The sequence below is a fragment of the Oryctolagus cuniculus genome, chromosome 5, assembly GCF_051225735.1.
Source record: "Oryctolagus cuniculus isolate XC-2025 breed Fujian yellow rabbit chromosome 5, ASM5122573v1, whole genome shotgun sequence".
Classification (NCBI taxonomy): Eukaryota; Metazoa; Chordata; class Mammalia; order Lagomorpha; family Leporidae; genus Oryctolagus; species Oryctolagus cuniculus.
The window spans coordinates 66,911,694-66,918,364 of NC_142871.1; the positions used below are offsets into that span (position 1 = coordinate 66,911,694).

The window sequence follows — 6,671 nt, forward strand, 5'->3', positions numbered from 1 at the left end:
GAGAGGAGGAGACAGAGAGAGATCTTCCATTTGCTGGTTCATTCTCTAGATGGCCACAATGACTTGGGCTGGACCAGGCAGAAACCAGCAGCAGCCAGTAGCTTAACCTTGGTCTCCCCTGTGGGTGGCTGGAGCACAAGTACTTGGGCCATCTTCTGCTTCTTTTCCTAGGCCCTTAGCTGACTCAGAAGTGGAGCAACTGGGGCTCTAACCAGTAGCAATGTGGGATGCTGGCATTGCAGGCTGCATCTTAATCTGTGACAATACAACGTCATCCCCTATTTTGTATATTTCAGTATGTGCTTGGTAGAATCTTTGGTTGCAAAATCTGTGGATATGAAGGTTAATTATATAAATTGTTTCCTTATGCCCTGGCCCGTGGGGTAATCAACTAGCACACGAGGAGGGCAAACCTGAGTGGAGAGACAAACCAGACATGAGAAGGGAGATCAAGACAGTACTCTGATCAAGGTCTCACTTTATTGGAGAAGGAGGTAGCTTATATAGTACAAGGCAAGGATTGTAACAATCGAGGGTAAGCAGGGGTCATCTTACAACATAGTTCAAAGGAAGAATTTCACAGGAATCAGTATCAATTTGACAAAGGGAGTTACAGCAAGGTCTTAGAGCTACCAGACATGCTTATCGAGGTACAATAAAGAGAGCACTGAAGCCAGATGGCCAAGCGCTAACCATATCAGTGAGCTGTACAAATGGAATTTTCTAGTGAATCCTCATTACAGGAACACAGTTGAAGGTTAGTCTAAACAAAGGCCTATACAGGGAAACCAGCACAGTGGCTCCCAACATCCTTATATATAGTAATTCCTCACTTCTTGGAGCCAGAGGCACCTAAAAAATATTCCTGTGTCGACACCATGATTTTCTAAATGTCTACATGTGATACTGATTTTTTTCTTTATTCATATCCCTGCTATTTCTCTGCTAGTCTATGGTCATTTTACTTTTTATTTAATGAGCTTTTGAAATGAATTTATTTTACTTTTTTAAATTTTTTTATTTTTTAAAGATTTATATATTTATTTGAAAGTCAGAGTTACACAGAGAGAGGAGAGCAGAGAGAGAGAGAGTCTTCCATCTGCTGGTTCACTCCCCAATTGGCTGCATCAGCTGAAGCTGTGCCGATCAAAAGGCAGGAGTCAGGAGCTTCTTCCAGGTCTCCCACGTGGGTGCAGAGGCACAAGGACTTGGGCCATCTTCTACTGCTTTCCCAGGCCATAGCAGAGAGCTGGATTGGAAGTGGAGCAACCAGGTATCAAGTCCACACCCATATGGGATGCCAGCACTGCAGGCGGTGGCTTTACCTGCTACACCACAGCACGGCCCTGATACTGTTGTTTTATAAATACATTTTCATTATAACTTGAGACTCTTCATGCACAATGTTTACTAAAAACTTATATTTGAGTTTTAGAGAGAAAATATGTTTTTCCAAAAATATTTTTGCTTAAACATTAATTCTAAAAATAATTTTATTGAAAGACACATTTTCTGTGACACATTGACAATGAAAGTCAAGATGTTCTATCTAGAAAATGTCAGCAGAGTAACTCAATACAGGATAAATCAGAATTTTTAAATTACTCTAGCCATAGGTATTAGAACCATGTTTGGCAATAGCTAAAGGCACAGTGAATATCAGATGAATGAATAAGATTTAGTATATACTAGGCTCTGATCTCCAGACTGAAGGATCATGTGTGTATCATGTGTATATCTCAATTGTGTATCTGTACAAGGGTTACTCTACAAAAGCCTGGGAGACAAGATTCTTCCAGAAATGACCTAAGCTCTGAAGACTTGGGCTCAGCTCACTGCAGCTTTATTGATAAGACATGACTCAAAGCAAATGACACAGTCTTCAGCAGAACTTCTAAATCTTTACGGTTCATTTCAATTTAAATATGTTACTGTCTGTGATACGGAGATAAAAGCATCGATTCCTGTTCCTGACAGAATTTTTGAATGTAAATCACATGGCACAGTAGATGGTAGATAGTGTCCAATAAAAGGTAGCTATTAATAGTTTTTTTGTCTGTTCTACTTAATATGACTGGTTTAATTCTGTAATTAATACACAGTTATTCTTAAGTGTTGAAATTTAACTGAAATGTGATCCCTGTTAAACATAAGAGTGGGAATAAGAGAGGGAAGAGATGTATAATTTGGGACATGCTCAAGCTGACTTGCCCCAAATGGTAGAGTTAGAAACATACCAGGGGATTCCAATTCAATCCCATCAAGGTGGCATGTACCAATGCCATCTCGCTAGTCCAAGTGATAAATTTCAGTTCACAATTGATCATACTGATAGGTGTAAGAGCCAAAGGGAGCACATAAACATGTCTAGTACCTGCTAACACTAACTGATAGAATAAATAAAGGGGAGAGTGATCCAACATGGGAAGAGAGATACTCAGCAGACTCATAGAATGGCAGATGTCCTAAATAGCACTCTGGCCTCAGAATCAGCCCTAAAGGCATTCGGATCTGGCTGAAAAGCCCATGAGAGCATTTCAGGCATGGAAAGCCAAGACACTCTGGCAAAAGATCTCTGTGAGTGAGATCCCAGTGGAAAGAACAGGTCTTCAAAGAAGGAGGTACCTTTCTCTGAAGGGAGGAGAGAACTTCCACTTTGACTATGACCTTGTCTAAACAAGATAAGAATCGGAGAACTCAGAGGGCTTCCATAGCCTTGGAAACTCATGACTGGAGCATAGGGAGATTACTGATGCCATAGACAGGAGTGTCAATTGGTAAAGTCAACAACAGGAGTCACTGTGCACTTACTCCTCATGTAGGATCTCTGTCCTTAATGTGCTGTGCATTGAGATTTAATGCTATAACGAGTACTCAAACAATATATTTCATTTTGTGTTTCTATGGGGGTGCAAACTGTTGAAATCTGTACTTAATGCATACTAAACTGATCCTCTGTAAAAAAAAAAAAAAAAAGAAATTATCAACTCCCAACTTGACTCTCACTGGGATTAAACATGACAATAGGTCTGATCTGATTTCATCATCATTTAAAAAAAATCATCTATTTTTTTTTCACTTTATGTTTCTGTGTGGGAGCAAACTGTTGAAATCCTTACTTAATGTATACTAAGCTGATCTTCTGTATATTAAGATAATCGAAAATGAATCTTGATGTGAATGGAAGGGGAGAGGGAGTGGGAAAGGGGAGGGTTGTGGGTGGGAGTAACGGTATGGGGGAGAAGCCATTGTAATCCATAAATCGTACTTTGGAAATTTATATTCATTAAATAAAAGTTAAAAAAATATTTTTCTCATTGTTTAATCTGTGCATAATGATGCATCTGTTCATGTAATTTCTAGGTTAAATTTTAAGCACTGTTGAGCCTAGGAACTATTTACTTTATAAAAGGTTTTAGAGAATATTTCTGATAATTGTTTACAAAATGGATGAGTGTATAGCCACACATATTATTGTGATGTGATCATGAAATTATTTGAAGATGACATAAATCCTCAGTCTTTGGTAACTCTGACTGGAATTTTGATAGAGTTATATATGGTTTTGGTTTATTCATATTTGTGTGTCCTGTCATCATTAGTCTGAATAATTAAGCATGAACCATACAAAATTTTCAAACAAGGAAATTTTTTGATCTCAAGGTATTTCTTGATTCCATTCTTATTTCTTTTTATTTTAATTTTAGAGGGGGTTGCTTTTTTCCTCATATACCTTATTTTCCAAATTTGGATTTTAATTTCTGTATGTTTGTAAGGGATATTTCTAGGTAGGATTGTTGATCTATGTGTGCTTTAACTTTTTTGTACTGCATTATAGTGAGAAGTGTGACAGTAGCAAAGAATAACTACATGAAGCCGAATCCCCACACTTATTTAAAATATTATTGTGGAATTGTCCAAAAGGGTTTGAGGATGAAGGGAGTAAGACTTGAAATTGTAAATACCAATGAACACACATTACTTTCATAGAAAGAAAACATTTTTTAAATGTAAAATTACTATGAAAAAAGCTCTTTTCAAAAAAGCACACCATTTTTTTTCATTTATGTAGAAACAGGGAAATTTCAAAGGTTTAGTTGCTAAGAGTCATTTTCTGTTTCCATTAGCATGATCACTGGACTTAATTAGCTCCTCTACAGATTTCAGAATATGGTGATTTCTTTTGAATGCGGGGCTCTTTTATGGGAGTACCAACAGGTGGGCATGTACAAAGGGAAATTCTCTTTTATTTCCTGAAAACTATTCCTGTTGGTGTGATAATAGAGAACCACACTGTGATAATTTTATTGAAGATTATCCATGGGAGAAGGAGAGGGGGAGGATAACTTAATAAATCACAGAAAAACTTGAGCATTGTAAAGAGCTAGTAATGTGGGAAGAAGGCAGTTGTTGATTATGCATATGAGTATGCCTGCATAAAAATGGATCATCCATTCTCTAAGTTACTGTACACCATTTTGAAATGAAGTCCAAAGCATTTAGCAACTGTCATCTGAACATTACTTTTCTTAACACTGCATCTCTCATTGACAAAAAATGTGAGAGAAAAATACACATACATTTCTGACACATGTAAGGTATCCAGGATAACTGCTTGGCTTTTCATTCAGTTGAGGAACTGTTATTGCTTCATGGTCTGCAGATGAATGAAGGTGCTAGAGAGGTGGCTTGCACAGGAAACTCTCTGTATGTGAGCGAGTAGTTCATCTGAGCAAGGGTTAGCAACCAGTGGGCTTTGGGCCACATTGGGATTTTTTTTTTTTTTTTTGACAGGCAGAGTGGACAGTGAGAGAGACAGAGAAAGGTCTTCCTTTTGCCATTGGTTCACCCTCCAATAGCCGCCGCGGCCGGCGTGCTGCGGCCGGTGCACCGCGCTGATCCGATGGCAGGAGCCAGGTACTTATCCTGGTCTCCCATGGGGTGCAGGGCCCAAGCACTTGGGCCATTCTCCACTGCACTCCCTGGCCAGAGCAGAGAGCTGGCCTGGAAGAGGGGCAACCGGGACTGAATCCAGCGCCCCAACCAGGACTAGAACCTGGTGTGCCAGCCGCGCCGCAGGCGGAAGATTAGCCTACTGAGCTGCGGCGCCAGCCCACATTTAGATTTGTCATCCATTTTTTATGTCTTGTGATCCTAGGATGATTTTTTACCTGTTTAAAAGATTGTATGGAAACAACTCACAAGAAAGGTAATATTCCATGACACATGAACATTTTACAAAATTCAAATGTTAGCATTCATACAGTTTTATTGGAACCTAGTCATGCTCTTTTGTTTATATTATGTCTGAGGCTGGTTTCACAGCATAAAGTCAGAGTTGAGTAGTTGCCACGTGGACTGTATGGCATGCATACCCTAAAATATTTACTATCTTGTATATCATGGACAAAGTTTACTGGTCCCTGTTTTAAAGGAATACATAATCTTTGAAATGGGGATTTTAAAACTAAGTCTTTATTTTGTTTGAATCTTACCATTTGGAATTCCCTAACTGCCAGGACTGCTTTTATTCTTATGAAGAATTTAGAAGTCTCTAACTCAAAAAGAAGTCAACCTTGCTGTTGGTGTTATAGACCTACTACCAAGGGACTTCCATTAGCCTTTATTTTGTGATCAAGTCACCACCTTTTACTGCACTTTAAGTAAACAGGATTCTCACTTTATTGCTGTGGACTTGAGACTTTTTCGTGGAATCCTGCCTCAATTCCTGTATATCTTGAGGCTTTAGTTGTGTCTTGCTCTTATTAGCACTTCGTATAACCATTATTCTTCTCCTATATCCTCATTCCAGTGATTGGATTCTTTTTATCTGATGTCAGACTACCCTATTGTTGCCTGCTTTCTTGCTTGGATTTTGGACTAGTCCCTGAGGTTTGCTTCCTTTGTCATTAACTTCCCCCATTCTTGTATCTCCACCACAGGTATGTTCTCAGATGACTTTTCCTAGTCCTGTGAATCTAGTGCTTTAAATTGGCGCTCCAAGCTTTGCTTCTAATGTGTTTTGGCCATCTTAAAGAAATGGCAACTTGCTGTGAAGTTTTGGGAAAGTTGAACCTTGTTGACCTAACCATTAGATCACACAGGCTTCTAGTCAGTCCAGCTTCATTGGCACTCCTCAGAACACCAGGTAAAGATGCAGAGGGGAAGATTCTTGGGTCTTCAACCAAGGAAGAGACTGAATATAGGTAGAGATAGATACACTAAGAGATCAAAATTTCTCCCACATTGGCTGTGGACCAGAAAAATCATGGAGACTAAAATTTGTGGAATTCTGACACAACTCCAGTTTCTAGTATCCATATACAACTGTCCATTGAAGAAGAATTAGTAGTTGAGTTTTTTTTTTTTAAATCCAATTCACATTATGTCCAGATTTTAATTAACTTATGATAAACATGTGCTCTGTGGGTGTGATCTCTTTAGCATTGCTAAGATTTTATGCGTTTGTCTTCACTATACAGTCGTAGAGGAAGAAGTCTGTATTTTGTCTTAGGATTTGCTTCCCTGTATCATGATCAATTTTCTCACAGGTAAAATAAAGTAATACTTGCCTCACATTAATGACATATCATATGTAAAGTGGCTAACACATTATAGGTTCTAAATAAGGGTTAATTTGTTAGTAAAATTATAACTTTGTCTCCTTCATG

At 38.6% G+C, this 6,671-nt stretch overlaps 1 pseudogene; it reads right to left on the reverse strand.

Moving 5' to 3' along the window:
* The window catches only part of LOC100341532 (large ribosomal subunit protein eL15 pseudogene), a 48,467-nt pseudogene extending 42,682 nt beyond the window's left edge, over window positions 1-5,785 (reverse strand).
* Window positions 5,786-6,671: the final 886 nt, after the last annotated feature.